The sequence below is a fragment of the Passer domesticus genome, chromosome Z (genome assembly GCF_036417665.1).
Source record: "Passer domesticus isolate bPasDom1 chromosome Z, bPasDom1.hap1, whole genome shotgun sequence".
Lineage (NCBI taxonomy): Eukaryota > Metazoa > Chordata > Aves > Passeriformes > Passeridae > Passer > Passer domesticus.
In genome coordinates, this window is record NC_087512.1 from 48,895,684 (window position 1) to 48,911,594 (window position 15,911).

The 15,911-nt window shown below is 51.1% G+C and overlaps 1 long non-coding RNA gene across 1 annotated transcript; it reads left to right on the forward strand.

Annotated features, from left to right (window-relative positions):
- The first annotated feature begins 7,766 nt into the window (after nt 1–7,766).
- On the forward strand, nt 7,767–10,754 carry LOC135289841 (uncharacterized). The gene is made up of 5 exons (XR_010352578.1): nt 7,767–8,199; nt 8,330–8,450; nt 9,035–9,616; nt 9,973–10,087; nt 10,440–10,754. It is a non-coding gene; the product is annotated as an uncharacterized LOC135289841 (long non-coding RNA).
- Nucleotides 10,755–15,911: the final 5,157 nt, after the last annotated feature.

The following is a 15,911-nucleotide window of genomic DNA, read 5'->3' on the forward strand; positions in this document are numbered from 1 at the left end:
AATCAATTGTCTCGTGAAACCTCCGTTCTGTAAGCTAAACCACTGCCAACGTTCAGACAGAAGGACAAAGGGAGGTTTTAGCAGGCCTGACGAAGTTTTGGTATGGATGGAGCCTACTGTCCCCCCATGAGAGCCTGCTGGCCCTGCCTTTCTGTGTGGATGGACGGCACACCCCGGCCGTGCGGAGCAGCCTCCTGTGCACCTGCAGTGGGCTCAGCAGCAGCTCAAGCCACCCTCCCCCTGCACTGCCCAAGGGCTGCTCTGGCAGCGTCCTCAGCTCTCTCTCGGCCCCTTTCCCTCCGTGCTGCCCTGGCAGCTGAAAGCCCAGCTGGCCGAGGGGGTGCCTGAGCTGCCAGCCTCAGCTGGGTTCTGCTGCTTGAAGACTGGAGCTGCCACGCTGGGGAACCCACAGCTGAGAGCTTCACTGGAGTGCAACAAACAGAGGGCCTGACAGGAGGGAAGGGGCCCTGAGGTCAGGCAAGAGATGAAGGAAAAAGGGAACGGAAAAGAGAGAAGAGAAAATTCACAGGGCTTGATACTTAAATCTTCCCTGCAAACTTTGCACACAAGTATTGTCCTGGATTCCCAAAAGATCAATGGTGTCTGAGTTTATTATTAAACAAAAGAGATGAAAAAGAATATTGATTAGTTGTTCATTGGCTGTTCTGGGCACTGACCATGTTGGGATCTGAAGGAAAACGGAGTCTGTGACCATGATCCTAAAAAAAGATACATATGCATATAAAAATGTGGGAATCAGAAACACCACATAAAAAAGCAAAAGATCAAACAAATTCTGGCATTTCCTCATGTTGAAAGTAATGAATCTGTGCTACAAGTTTGCTAAAGTTCCTGTAGGTACGTGAATATGCAATGCAAGCATGAAAAACGTCAGAATGGCATTTTCAAAAACACTACACCTTCACCATGTGCTAACAGTTTTCCAAACAGTTGGAGACAACAAAAATATCAAAATATCCAAAAATTCGGGAAGCTCTCAGATCCTTTCATCTCAGTCTAATCCTGAAAGAAAATCTAAGTTATGTGTCTCCTGAAAAATAGGCATATTTACATTCTAGTAAATGAGACTTTTTTTCTTTTTTTTCTTTTTTTTTTTTTTTTTTTTTGCCTAACACTGGAAAGAAAGCAAGATCTTTCTTGTGGCATAGAATGGTAGCAGAAAGAGGAGTTTAATAGACTGTATTAAGAGCTTCATTTTTCTTACTTTTTGCTGGAATTGCCTAACTCGAAACAGCCAGAATTGCTCTAATACACTGAATGTCCTCAAAGAGAGTAAGAAGGACAGGAAAGTACAGGTCAGTCAGCCTTGCCTCCATCCCCTGGAAAGGTGAAGGAGTAACTAATCCTGGAAACTGTTCCATACAAATGGAGAAGTTGATTGGGAGTAATGGTTAACCTACCTGATGCCCATGCTAGGACAGGCAGATTGATGGAAATGGGTGGAGCAATGGATGATGCCCACCGCAGCTTTACCCAAGCCTTTGAGACACTCAAAGCCTACAGCATCCTTAAACACAAACTGCCAAAATGCCCAGACAGGAAGGCTGAAAAACGGATGAGGACTGTCATCAGTGGCACAAAGCAGAGCTGGAGGCAAGTCGCGTCTGCTCTGACGCCCAGGGGCTGCTCCTGGGGCAGATACTCTTTGATGTCTTCATTCACGGCCGGCCTGGAGGAGCAGTTTACCCTCAGCAAGCCTGCAAACAAAACAGAGCCGGCAGGAGCAGGGGATAGCCCAAATGCTTGTGACATTCAGAGGGACCTCGGCAAGCTGAAGAATTGGCCTGAGGGGAATCTGATGGAGTTCATGGAAGAGAAACGAGAAGTCTTGGAGCTGAGCAGGGATAACCGCAGGCATCAAGAGCTGCAGGAGGCTGACTGCCTGGGAAGCAGCTTCTTTATCTTCCTTGCCTTGCTGGTTCGGGGCGTGCTGCAAAGCAAAGGCAGGAGGACGATGGCAGCCAGAGGCAGAGGGGGTTTGCAGCTGGCCGTGCCGTGCGGAGCCCGGCCAGCGCCGGGAGCCGCCCCGCCCGCGCTGTGCCCGCGGCCCCGGCTCTGCCGCGCTCGTCCCCGCCAAGTCCGGCCCGCGCCGGGGCAGCTGAGAGATTCAGCTTCGAGTTGTATTAGAGTGGAATCCATTCACTGAAGGTTTCTGGTGCAAAGATTGAGGAAAAAAGGAGAAAAGTTTAATTTCTGAAAGCCATTTAGAGTCCTGGAAGCCTTGTCTAGAGATCTATAAAGCTAAAGCCTCAGAAAACCTGAACCTACAACATCCCCAAATGGATTGATAAGGTATGGTGGGCACACCTCTGCTGTTTTCAGAGTCAATGAAACTGACAATGAATGTCTGGGAATTAGGAATGCCAGCCCAGATTTTATCTCCATTACTCTAAGAACACCTTAATGAGGCACTTCAGGAACTGAGCACTAACATTTTCACTCTGCTCTATTTACTTTGCATTTGAATACAGGCTGGTAGGAGAAGAGATCTGACTTTAATTTCTCCCCAAGTTACCTGTTGCACTTTCAGGTTAGGAGTACATGTAAAAAGCAGCTAATCACTCCATCTATCCATGAATGTTCCACTGCTGAACTGACACACAGAAACATCCTTTTTCCTCTTTGTACCTTCCCAAGTGGTGTCTTAACTAGCAGGAGATTTGTGTAAATCACACAGAAAATCACCAAAACTTTTGAAATTAACACTCAATTCCATGATAAAAGCTTCTGAGAAAACGCTTGACAGGATCACTGAACAAACTGAAACTCGGAAGAGAAACATGCATTTTAGCACTGATCAAGGGGAAAGAAAAAGAAATGCTGTAAAATTTCCAAGTGGAAGATAAGGAGAAAGACAGGAAGCACAGGAAGAACAAGGCCCTGTCAGATGAGCTGTGGAAGGTAACTTTGTGCCCCAGCTCTGTCAGAGGACGTTCCCTGTCATTGGTGCAAGCAGCTGGAGACAGAAATACTGCTTGATTTGGGGGCCACAGTCTTGGGAAGTGCAGAAGTGGTTCAATAACGTGACATGAGGGAGTTCCCCCAGAGCAACTGGGATGCCTGAAAGAAGTGAACAGCTCACCACAGCCCGGCCCCTCGGCTGCTTTTCCTTCTGACCCTCCTGGGGAGGCTCTGACATTTCCTCTTCCCTGATGGAAGTGCAGCTGCTGCCAAGGGAAACGTCCCCATACTGACTCAGTGTTCCCTTTGCTTCCCAATGTCCCATCTGCTGTCCCTGTCCAGGAGAGCTGCTCTGCCCAGGAGGAAGAGACCGAGGGAGAGCCTGGGAACATGGGGGGCTGCAATCCCTCCTGATCTAGTTCTGTTTGTGGATGGGTACAGTTAGACTTGGATAGTTACAAGTGTAGGGATATTTACATACATTGACTGATATTTGTATAGACATCTGTCTATGTGTATTGTTATATTGATGCATGTAAGTTGATCTGTTTACATCTGTAGTTATATTTACATACTTGTACAGTTGTGTAGCTGTGTAGTTTTATTGCTGGGGTTGTATGGATTTTTTTTATTGGTCCACTGATATTTGTATATTTATAGATAGGTTTGATATGTGTATATTATATATGTCATATATGTAATGAAATATGTAATACATATCTACATCTATATATTCTTATGGATAGATATGTAATTACTTCTACTTAAATATATATGGAGTTGCATAGTTCTAAAATTGTATTTATTTAGTTCTGGATCTGAAATTCTTTAGAGAGGGATATTGATGTTTCTGTATTTGTATATGGGTTGTACAATTGTAGTAATAGGTAAAAAATTTAATTGTTATACTTCAATTCATATTTGTGTACAGTGAGTTGTACAGAGTTGCAATAAAATATTTTTTTTAACTGAAGTTGGTATTTGTATATATTTACAAAGCACAATTCTCGCAAAAAAATTACATTTTAAACTTAAATTGATATTTGCATGTTTATACATTGGCAGCACAAGTGTAGCAATTTAAAACAAATTTCATTTTTAAACTTAAGGTTTTTTGCATATTTGTACATTACTAGTGCAGGTGTAACTATTTGCAAGAAATGCAGTGTTTCTATTGAAAGAAGTGTAGATTTGTGCTGCCCAAAGCCATGAGCAGATGGAAATGCTGCAGGATTGGGCCATGGCCAGCACATGCCCCACCTGCACTCAGGCTGGGCACGGGCAGCGCAGGTTTGGGATGGCAGCAGAGCCACACGTTGGCTCAGCACTGGCTGCCAAGGCCTGCTGAGAAAACTCCGGGACTCCACTGAGAGAAGAACTCCAAGAAGGAGCCACCTGGAGAGGACAAATCCACCCCCCATCCCACGGGCAGCTCTTTAGGAAGAGCTCCAAGTGTCCCCCTGAAGCTCATCCCAGAGCCCAGAAGCCAACAGGGATCCTGAGCCAGCTCCGCTGCCTTTGGCAGCACTTGGGCAAATGAGCTGCAGCAAGGGGGAGGCAGCAGTGACTGTGACTGCTGCAGGCTGGGGATGAAGGAAGGGCCACGGACACAAGTGCTGAGATGCTCCAAAATCCAGAAGGAGGCTGGAGAACTGGGAAGGAACAAGTTCTGAAGGCACTGAAACAATGGAAACCCCTTGTGTGAAGTTCCCTGAAGGAACTCCCAAGGACACGGATGCTATAATAAGTAGCACCAGAAGACACAAATGCAGTAACACCAGGAGATGGTCTGTATGACCCACAGGCAATGGCTTAGAAAAAGACCAAGTCTATATTTTATATCTTCTGTTTATTATAGTATCTATATTAAAATATATAATATGTAGTATATAGATGATGAATTACATTTATCATAAATTCATATGTGTTGTGTGATACATTTTGATATGTTTTGATAAATATTTTTATTTCATATAGTTTTGATATATTCCTCCAGCCTGGAGAGTGAAGATGTACAGCAGTCCAAAACCTTCTGCCCACACAGCAGTCAGCCCCGGCTGTGTGCATGCACACCCACCCACTGTCCTTGCTCTCCTCAGCACTTCAGGGCTGCTGTTTGCACAGAACTGGGATGAATTTAACTCGACAGAGCCACAAGTGGGCTGTCCAGCTTGTCATGAACACTCATGTGGCAAGGAACAACACAGAGCTCTTAAATCACATTATCACATGTCCTTTCATTCCTGCTGGGCACTGAGGAACTCTCAAAAGCACCAAAGACACAGAAAAGAGGTGAAAAAACTGGTATCATGCTACTGCTGGTATCCTCATGGAGGAAAATCTGTTGGGTTTCTTAAGGTTGTAGTTTTCCAAAAACTAGGAAAAAATCCTACTGCTCAGCACCAGTAGCTCAATTGTGAATGATTTTCTTGACTTGGCAAAGCTAGGATGTCAACAGTGGACTCCGTCCTTGGTTCAAATCACCTGCCCTCACCTGCAGACAAAAGCACCACCACCAGCAGAAGCTACATCACTCAATTTTCTCAAAAAGCTGGGTAACATTTTTGAGAAGAAAGAAAAACATGTCAGACTCTGTGGATTCATGACAGGACTCTGTGAAACAGTTGCAAAGCAAAGGGCAGCAGCTTCTCTCTGGGACACTCCTTGTGCTCCAGGGCAGCCGGGCTGTCCCAGCTGCCCAGGACCCGGCGCTGAGTGAGCTCTGCAGAGCTGCACAGCGGGGAGGCAGCTTCGGGCACCTCAGCCCCTGGCCAGGAGTGGCTTCTTGCTCTGGAGGGCTCCCTGGGGGCAAATGCAGGCTGCTGGCCTTCTGCTCTTGGCCCTAGCCTGGCCTTGCAGGGCTAATCCTGTTCCCTGTGTCACAAAAGTTCCCAGACTGAAATTTGTGCTCCAACATGACAGCCCCAAAGTCTGTGGCGTGTCAGGAAGCTCAGGAATGAACCTGCAGGGCTTGGAAAAGCTGTGCGTCCCCCAGAGCACAGGCAGTTCTCCAACAAGACTTCAAGGCTGAGGGACAAAGCTTCCCCCTTCAGCTCTCCACAGCAGCTCTAGGGAGTCTCTCTCCATTGTGAAATCTCCTTTGTCAGTCTACAGTGACAAGAGCTGGCTGCAGGAGGCATTTGCATTGGAACTCTCCCCAGATGGGGGGAAGAAGAGGTGATTCCTGAGGAAAGAAAAAGGCAACACTGTTTGGGAAAACACCAGCATGAGTTCACTACAACTCCAGGCCAGAAATCCCTTGAATACAGCAGCATCCATCCATGGGGCAGCACTTTAGCTTTGAAATCAATCTGACAAACCTGCTGCCCCTTCCTGCTGCTGTAGCTGACTCTAAATCACGAGAAATGTGCCAACTCTGCCAAAGACAGGCAGACATGGTGAGATAAAAAGAGCCAGTCTGCTGAAAAGGAGACCAAATGAATGTTTTCTAATGCCCCCTTTTCATCCTTTCCCCAGCCAAGCCAGAGCAATGTCCTTCCTCTCTGTCACCGATGGTGACCCAGGCACGGGATGCGCAGTGGGGACAGAGCTCGCAACTGCTCCCCGTGCCTTCGCCACGGGCTTCCATTGCCCTGAAATGCCGTGCCGGGCGCTGCCCTTCCGTGCCGTGCCGTGCCGTGCGGAGCCCGGCCAGCGCCGGGAGCCGCCCCGCCCGCGCTGTGCCCGCGGCCCCGGCTCTGCCGCGCTCGTCCCCGCCAAGTCCGGCCCGCGCCGGGGCCGCGCTGGGCGCGAGCGCAGCGCCCCCCTCCGGCCGCGCGCCGCCGGCGCAGCCGCGGCCGTTGCGCCGCGGGCGTTGCGGCCACAGGCGGCGATCGGAGCCATGGCGGAGCTGCCGCTGCCCGCCGGGCTCAGCGCCAGCGCCTTCCCCGCCAAGCTGTGGCGCCTGGTGAACAGCCCCCGCGTCCGCTCCGTGCGCTGGGACAGCCGTGCCCAGGGGCTCCTCGTCGACCGCTCGCTCTTCGAGCGGGAGCTGCTCGGCCCGGGCCCCGCCCCCGGGGGCGGTGGCGCTGGGGCGGGGCCGGTGCCGCGCCCCTTCAGGGCCACGCAGTTCAGCAGCTTTGTCCGGCAGCTCTACCGCTACGGCTTCCGCAGGGTGCCGGGCTGGCTCGGCGCGGCTGCGCCGGGCGATGCCGGGGGCTGGCTGCACTTCAGCAGCCCCTGCTTCCGCCGCGACCGCCCCGACCTTCTGCTCCGCCTCCGGCGCCGGAGCGCGGCCGACAGGCGGCGGCCGGCGGCGGGCCGGGAGGGCCGCAGGCGCCCGCCCTGCGGCTCCCGGCAGCTCCCCGGGGCGCGGCCGCCGCCGGACGGGCGGCACGGGCGCGGCCGCTTCCAGCCGCTGCCCCGGGAGCGGCCGCCGCTGCCGCCCGGGCGCCCGCCCAGCGGCTTCCTGCTGCTGCAGCGGGAGCGGACGCTGCCGGACGGGCGGGAGCTGCGCAGCCCCCGGCCCGGCCGCCTCCAGCAGCGCCCCGGGGAGCGGCCGCTGCTCGCCCGGCGCCCGCCCTGCAGCTTCCACCTGCTGCACCGCGACCGGCCGGTGCCGGCCCGGCGGGAGGGGCCGAGCCGCTTCCAGGAGCTGTACGGGGAGCGGCCGCCGCCCGCCCAGCGGGAGGTGCTGGCGATCCCGCCCTGCGACTTGCTCGGGCTCCACGGGGAGCCGCTGCTGCCGCTCGGGCGGGAGGGACCCCCCAGCCGCTTGCAGGAGCTGTACGGGGGGCAGCTGCCTCCTCTCGACCGGGAGGTGCTCCGGCTCCAGCCCTGCAGCTTCCAGCAGCTGCACAGGGAGCAGCAGCCCCAGCCCCCGGCTTTTGACCCACGAGGTAGGAAAAGAGTTGTAGCCTTGTTTTTCCCAAACGTACTTAAAAGTGACCGTTTGAAGTATTTTTCCACAAGGCTCTGTCATTCTCAGCCAGCAATTGTCAAGCCTATTAGGAAGGGGAACCTAGAAGGCCAAAAAATTCTCTGCCTTTTTTTTCCTGCTTGCTGCCTGTGATGTTTGATCGAAGGCAGCAATAGAGCTCTGTATCCCAGAGCCACATTATGGAGCCTGACCAATGGGTTTGGATTCTTGCAGCCACCCCAGGCACTTCAGCATCCAGTGCTCCACCTGGCACTGCTGGTGCAGCATTAACAGCCTCCAGCTCAGCCCGTAACACACCTGAGGAAGAGCAGTCACCAGCAGTGGATCTTGCCTTTGCTGTGGAGCAAATGATCCGGGAGATCAGGAGATCCCTATCTGAAAGGTCTCCCTCTGCCCAGGTAACTCCATTGGAGGGGAAAGGAAGAGGCTGGGCTTACATGGAGAAGAAGAGAAACTTGCATCCCTGATGTGATTCCAAGAAAATACCAAATGATCTTGAGTTTTCTTTCTTTCCATTGTTCTTTCAAGGGCAATATTAATGCTGTGCCTGAGTCTTCAGGAGGTGAGCCTGTGGACAGAGCTGCAGCAGAGGAAGCCTCATCTGGCACGGAGAGCTGCAGGAACAGTTCCCCAGAGCCCGAGGAGCCTGGTAAGGACAGAGCCCCCCTTGGTTTAGAGAGGTGTGAGATGGCTGCTCGGAGCCTGCCTCTGGCAGCAAGGGAGATGAGCAGAGTTGAGCTCCTGTCTGCAGGGCTGGTGCTTCCTGGTGCCTTTAGTTCAAATCCTGCACGGGCACAATCTCCCCGAGCCCTGCCGTCCACGCTTCTCCAGAGGCTCTGACACTGAGTCCTCTGCTGTGGCAAGGGAGCAGGGAATAAAGCTGACCTTGTGGGAGTTGTGTCACCAAGCTGGATGTCCCAGTTTGGTTCATAACTCAGCCCCACCAGCCTTCAGCTTCAGCCATTTCAGTGGGGACTGAGGTCTCTCTGTCACTGAGACTGTGTTTCAAGCTCAAGACTTTGCTGAGACTTTATCAGGATACTTAAACACTTTACACAGTTCAGTTTTGAACACTTGGAAGGATCCCTGTTCTTTAAAGAGCAGGCTTCAAATTGCCAAGTGAGAGTTTGCCTTTCAGGCCATCTTTTACAGTCCCTTGCAGAAGGACAATTGGTGCTCAAGGAACATTTGCACAAGGGCCAATATTGACTCAGTGTTCCCTTTGCTTTCCAGATCACATGTGACCGACCTCTCCAGGAGGGCTGGCCTGTGTGGCAGGAAGAGACAGAGGGAGAGCCTGGAACATCGGGCAAGTTGAATTCCTCTGTCTCTAGTTATATTTATAGATGTATATAGTTATCTTTGTTTATCTAGGTAGTCGTATTTATAGATTTATGTGATTATATTTATCTATATAGATAGAGATCTGTACAGTTAATTTATTTTTGGTTTTACTGGTATATCGTTATAGCTTTAGATATGTTGTTGTAGTTATAGATGTGCACAGTTGCACTTATACCTGTGTATAGTTACATTTACATATATACATTTGTAAATGCCTATTTATATTTGTATATGGGGGTTTAGCTACGTAGATTGATATTTATATACACCTTTTTTTAACCTCTTGCCCTGTTCTGCTTCCTCGCTCACCTCTTGCTTTCCCCCTGTGCCCCCTGTGTCCCCTCTCCCTGGGCTGGGTCCGAGCTGGCGGCCGGGCCGGGCGCAGCAGCAGTTCCTGCCCCGGATGTCCCTGGAGCGGTGGGAGCTGCCGGTGGCCCCAGGCACTGTCCCCTGAGGAGCTGCTGAAGGACGGTGAGACTGAGGGGGCTGGGGGGGCTGAGGGGGCGGTGGCGCTGAAGGGACGGTGACCCTGAGCTGCTGCTGGGGCTGAGGGCTGTGGGGCAGCCCAGGGCCATGGTGGCACTGAGGTGACAGGCAAGTGGCACAGGCTGAGGGGGTGGCGGGTCTAAGGGGACGGGATGGGTCAGAAGGGACTGAGAGGGGTGAGAGGACTGTGAGGGGCTGGAGAAGCTGAAGGGGGCTGGGGGTTTGGCGAGAGCATGGCGGGGCTGAGGGGATGGAGGGGCCAGCAGGGAGCACAGAGGGCTCCGGGACTGCAGCTCTGCCAGGCCTTGGAACCAATTCCAGAGCCTCCACTTTTGCCACAGCTGCAATGACCACAAGGACAGCTGGAGACTGCCAGGAGCCAGCAGGGAGAAGCCGAGGGCCAGCAGCAGGAGCAGTGAGCGGGGCCCTGCTGCTGCCAGCCTGGAGAGGGCCCGGGTGAGGCCCCAGGGCCGGGGAGGCAGGGTGGGGCTGAGGCTGGCGTGGGCTGTGGCCGTGGGCCCTGCCCGTGCTGGGGCTGCTCAGCGCAGCTGCCCCGGCTGGCACAGGGGCTGTCCTTGGGCAAGGCAGCTGTGCCGGCAGGGCCCGGGCGCTGTGCCGGCTCTGCCGGGCTGCCGGGGCTGCGGGACGGTCCCGCCGCGGCTGCGCTCACCACAGCCCGGCCCGCTCGGCTGCTTTCTCTTTCTGACCCTCCTGGGGAGGCTCTGACATTTCCTCTTCCCTGAAGGAAGTGCAGCTGCTGCCAAGGGAAATGTCCCCATACTGACTCAGTGTTTCCTTTCCTTCCCAGATGTGCCATCTGCTGTCCCTGGCCAGGAGATCTTCCAAACTTCATCTGCAGGCTCAGAAGAACCGGTGTCCTTTGGCCACCCTCAGTTCCCTCTGAAGATGGGATCACCTGCAGAGCAGAGGGGACCAGCTGCAGCTCCAGGCCCAGCTCTTGCCGGTCACAGCTGAGCCTGTGGCAAGCTCCAGGAGCTGCTGCCATCTCCCTCCCTGTTGGTAGCTCACTCCCTCCAGTCCCCAGGCCCTGCCCATCCACCTTTTTCCCTCCCAGCTCACCCCTTCGCTTTGCCTTCCCTTATTAAACAGTTTGGCTTTTTCATTTGACTCGTGGATCTGTCCATGGAGCTGAAGCAGCACAAATTCTGAGCCTGGGGACACGCAGGGCCCTACTGCCGTTCTCTTCTGTGCACGGGCAGGAAGGAACAAGGGTAGCTCAGGCTACAAAGGTCCCTGTCCTGCTGCTCCAGTTGCACAGCACTGTGGAGTTAAAGGTGGTGCTGAGCACGCTGAGGGGAACAAGGACCCTGGGTTTTAGAAAAGCCAGCTTGAGTATGCTCTTCCATGGCAAGCATCCACCAAGGGCAGAGGAGCTTGCGATGCTGCAAGTTCTCACCAAGAGCTTCCTGAAAGTACAGCAATGCTCCATGCATACACAGGGACAGGAAGAGGGCAGAACCAGAGACCATGGTGGCCTAACAGTGAGCTCTGGGTGTGACTCAAAACAAATGAAGCAGCAGCAGAGGCGCGAGCGTCCCAGTGGCTGCAGCGCTGTCAGGCAGTGCCTGCAGGCTGGGTGCGCTTCTGGCAGCTCTGCTCTCCCCACAAGTGAGGAATTGCAGCCCCTGCCTCAGGCCCAGTCAGAAAGCCAACCAAGTGAGACCAGAGGCAGGGGGGGACCTTCCCAGCTCTCTTGGGCATGGCTGCAAAACAGCCACTGCGTCTTCCTGTGCCCGTGTTTGGGGTGTGCTGAGCCCAGAGCCGGCCAGCTTGTGCTCTGCTGTGCCAGGAGCGCTCTGGGCGGGCAGAAGTGCTGTGTGCACAGCGGAGCGTCCTGCAAGGGGCTGACCAGAGCCTCCTGCGGGAACAGGGCTCCGCTCCCTGGCTGGGAACAGCCTGCTTTTGCTGCCCTGAGCGCAGGCAGGAGTTCAGGCACGTGCAGAGGCAGCGGGCAGCTCGTGTTTGTAGGGGCCCGGGGCTGCGCGCCCAAAGCGACGCGTGGGCGTGGGGAAGGAAGTGACACAGAGCTGGGGGAGGGAAGATGAGCTCGAGCTGGAGTGCCTGTGCTGCAAGGAGCAGAAGGAATTCAGCCTTGCCAGGGTTTCTGACATTTGTGTTGGTGTTCCCTGGGAAATGCTGACATTTGGGGAAGTGCCTTTGGAGGAGAGGAGCTTGATTCTCAAGGCAACTGCTTCCCCAGGAGCCCCCAGTGAGGTAGGTGCAATTACAATCTGCACCCCAGCTCATGCTCAGTATTTACTACAATCTTAAATAACAATAAAGTCAAACACAACAGATGACTGATGTTCCTACCTTCTGCTTCCCAAACACAGCCAAGGGTGGCAGCAGCTACAGCTCCATTCTCCTGAGCTCACAGCGCAGCGCAGCTGCTCCAGCCACACCAGCACGGGACTGGCCGCAGGTTGTACAGCCCGTGCCTGAGCCAGGATCAAAGCGCGTTTCCTCTCAGGTAATGGGAGCCCCGCGCTCTTCCACAGGAGAATGAATGTCAAGAATGCCAGAGCAAATTGAAGTCTCTTGAGCCTGGTGAAGGTGAAATCTGCTTCTGTCCTTGTATAGAGCTATGGGTTTGTTTACATGGCTTCTCCTTCCCTTTTCTGCCTGGCTTTCTCACCTGCAGTTTTCCAAAGAAAAGTGAAGCCATAGGTGGAATAAATAGACTCCACAACCTGATGTAGTTATGAAGTGGGTCTGTATTGTCAGCACCGGGCACAAGTGAGATAGCTCTCCTGAAAACTTGTGCCCTGAGCCCTGGTTTGAGCCCCATCTTTTATTCACAAAGGTGCTCCATATACATGACATTCAACCCCTGGCCCTGCCTGTCCTCGCCTGGCATGATAATTAGATCCATGCCCTTCTGAGCATGCCTTGTTCATGGTGGGGGTGACATAGGAGTCTTTGGTGGTCTCTGAGGCTGAAGATTGTGGTCATCCGTATGGCTGAACTTTTCAACTTTTCTCCTTTGTGCGTGTGCTTTGGTCCCTTGGTGCTTATCTGAGTACGTCTCTCAGTCTTGATGAGCTTGGAGAGAGAGAGGAGCCCTTTATCTGGGTTTCTGCATCCTTGGTCTTCTCCCAGTATTGTTCTTTATGCAAGAAGCTTCTAAAATTGGCATTTTTCTATTCTATAGAAAACCTCTATAGACAGAGGTTTCTTAAGTAAATGGTTAAAATTCAACACATAATTCTGCAAGCTAAAATTTAAATGCTTAATTCATATTGCTAACTCAAGGGAGTTCCAAAAATCTCTCTTTCAAAAGCAACAAACCTTTGAAAGGTTAAACCTCAACATAACTGTGATCCTCAATCAATACCTCCATCTTCCACTTGCTTAAACTCTCTTTGTCCTGGGCACTCTGTATGGCCTTTTTCCTGGAAGCTCTCTGGCTGTCTTGAATGCTTATGGAGTAAAACGTAATCCCTGATCTATTTTCAACTCTCTGCACAGACAGAGACTGCTGGAAGGGAGGTGGGACTGGTATTGGGGACCTGGCAGCTTGTCCAGGAAACAAAATGATTGAAATTATGGCAATGTGGACAAGGCATGCAAGTCCAGGTGGTAAGCTCAAACATGCAAGTACTTGCAGTTTCCCCTCAGTACTTGACAGTTTAGGGGTATGGTCTCTTCTTATTTCTGTCTCTTAATCCTCAATCCTTGCCACACTCCTTCAACATCTTTTGCATTGTGATCTTCCATGTTTTCTCCCTCCCTTCTTCTTTCTGTGACTTTCTGTACACGACAGACAATCTGTCATACACTGTCAGCTTGCTCAGTCACCCGAGCAGTGATAATGATGGTGTAGAAATTGTAGTGGCACAGTAGGCAAACGCGTCATGCTTCTGTGTGCCCTCTGCAGGCAAAGCTGCTTCCCAAAGCTTCAGTCAAACTTGGAACAAAGGCTTGTCACCACTGCTTTGTTGTGGTTTATGCATTGATGGAGCAACACTTCTGTCTCAGGCCGCTTAAGCCACTGCAAAGCTGGAATTGTTGCTTTAGCAGCAGATGTGATGGCAGGGTTCTTACTGCTCCATAGTAAGAACTCTGCAGTTCTTCTAGAAGAGGTTTGTGATCTTTGTGCAATAAGAACGATGCCTTAAACTGCTGCAGTGCAAGTCATGCACTCATGAGATGTGTTTTCAGACACAGGTATTTCTAGATATGCCTAGTGAGTGGCCTCCTGGGGAGCAGGGACAAACGAGGAAGGAAAGTGGGCTGATAAAACATGCTTCTGCTTCAAAAAAAAGCCATGACTTCCCTTCACAGAGAAGGATATAAAATTGTTCTTGATTGGCCTGAAGGGAATAAACAAGTCTCTCTATGTCCTGATCTTTTACTAGTCTGAAATTGTTCAGAAAGATTGTAATTTTTTTTTTTTTTTTTTTTTTTGGGGTGGGGGGTTGGGGTCTGCATTTCAAGCCTGTTCTCCCAGCAGTCAGGGCCCTGCACAGCTGCTGTGGGTGGGGCAGGTGCTCAGGTAATTACCAACAGGTGCTTGGTAATTACTAACAGCCAGGTGAGAAGTTGGCTTGTGCCTGGTTGAGGGCTTGAGGACTGTGGTGAGAGAAGGGCCAGGGAGTGGAGTGGAAAATACTATTTACACAAGCAGGTATAGGTGGATGTCTGGGGTGTAGGTGGCATTTAACTGGTTTTGGTACTGCATTTATAAAGAATTGAACATTTAACTCTGAGATAGGACTATTTAGTTGCTACTCTAAATGCTGGGTTTACTGACATGGAATGTAGTTTCTTTGTATTTTGCTCTGAGAGTGTCTCAACAACATTGAAGTCCAATTACAGTCGTCATAAACACAAGTTAATATCTTACTTTTTGTTGCAAACAGAAGCTGAAAGGCCCAATGGATCTTGCATTCAGTAATGTACACATTTCTAAAAGAAGTGGCTCTCTCCTGTTCCTGTGGCTGGCTGGTCTCTTCAGGCTAGAAAAACATTTCTGGGAGCATTTTCTTGCTGCTCCAATATCTCTATGCCCTTGGAACCTGATGCAAATACTGCATGTTTCTAAAATTATCTCTAGGCCCTTCCATTTTCTACTTTGCACCTGTCACCTAGGGGAGAAACCAGTCTGATAAGGTTTTATTTTTTGTAGGCCTCTCAAATTGCAGCCCATTGTATTTAGCTGCAAAATCCTAAATCATGCTATCAGGATACCTGAAATGCACACTGGTAGAGAGTAAAAAAACAATGCCTGATACAGATGCTATCAACTATTTTTAGTTCCTGACAGTCCAGTATTGCCCTTACCCAAGGACTGTTCTTGTTTTTTTCTCTTTTTCTCAGTTCTCAGTTCTGTGATGGCTGAGAAACAAAAATCCCAAGTAAGGGTATCCAGAGTAGATGGACATGATGAGAATTCGGGGCAAATTTGACCATACACTTGCCCTCCTCCATGGAAGACTGTAGTGGTGTGATTGCAATCATTTCTGCTGGTCAGTGTTTTTAGTGTTAACACAGCTCCCCAGGGAGCCAGCCAGATTTTATGACTCTCTTTGGAACTGAAGGAAAAAGAGAAGAAAATGTGTCTGTGGTGTTTTCCTGCAGCAGTTCCACACGCTATTTGTGGCATGTAACAATTAGCTTCCACACCTAGGAACTGCTTGTGCTGCAGTCTTAAGTGTGCTAGCTGTGAGAGCTGCTTCTGGAGAAAGGTGATTTCTATTACTGCTGTGTAAATTCTTCCTCCAGAATGAGAACAACCCAACAACTTCCTAGTTGCTTCCAGATGGTTGCATAAGGGTTTGTATTTGTACCCCTGTTGTTGGATGTTTGAATTCTGTAGTCAAGCTACCCAAAAGGTCCAAGAGCTGTATCCAAGCAAGGGTGTGTTTGGATGGTGGTCTGGGACAGGGAGTATTCTCCTCTGTAGTTAAAACTGGCCAAGTTTAAGCTTTTTAATTGACAGGCATTTTTAACTGGAAAAATAACAGTTTTTGAAAGAGAGAGTTTTGAAATCCCCATAGTACATAATGTAAACCTAGAGCATATTTTACAAGCTCACTTTGGGAACTGCTTGCAATTCAATGTTGCCTCCTGAGGTCTCTCAAGTTGTGGGTGTCTTAAAGAAGAAGAGAAATAGGAATTTACGAGAGTGGAAACAGAACTCCAGAACTTTTCACTACACCCGTCCTGTACCGAAGTGGCTGTTGTGAAAAATACAGCCAGCCCAATGAAACTTAGCAGTGTGAAGAGACAGCTGCACAGCATCAGCTGAACTTCAGTG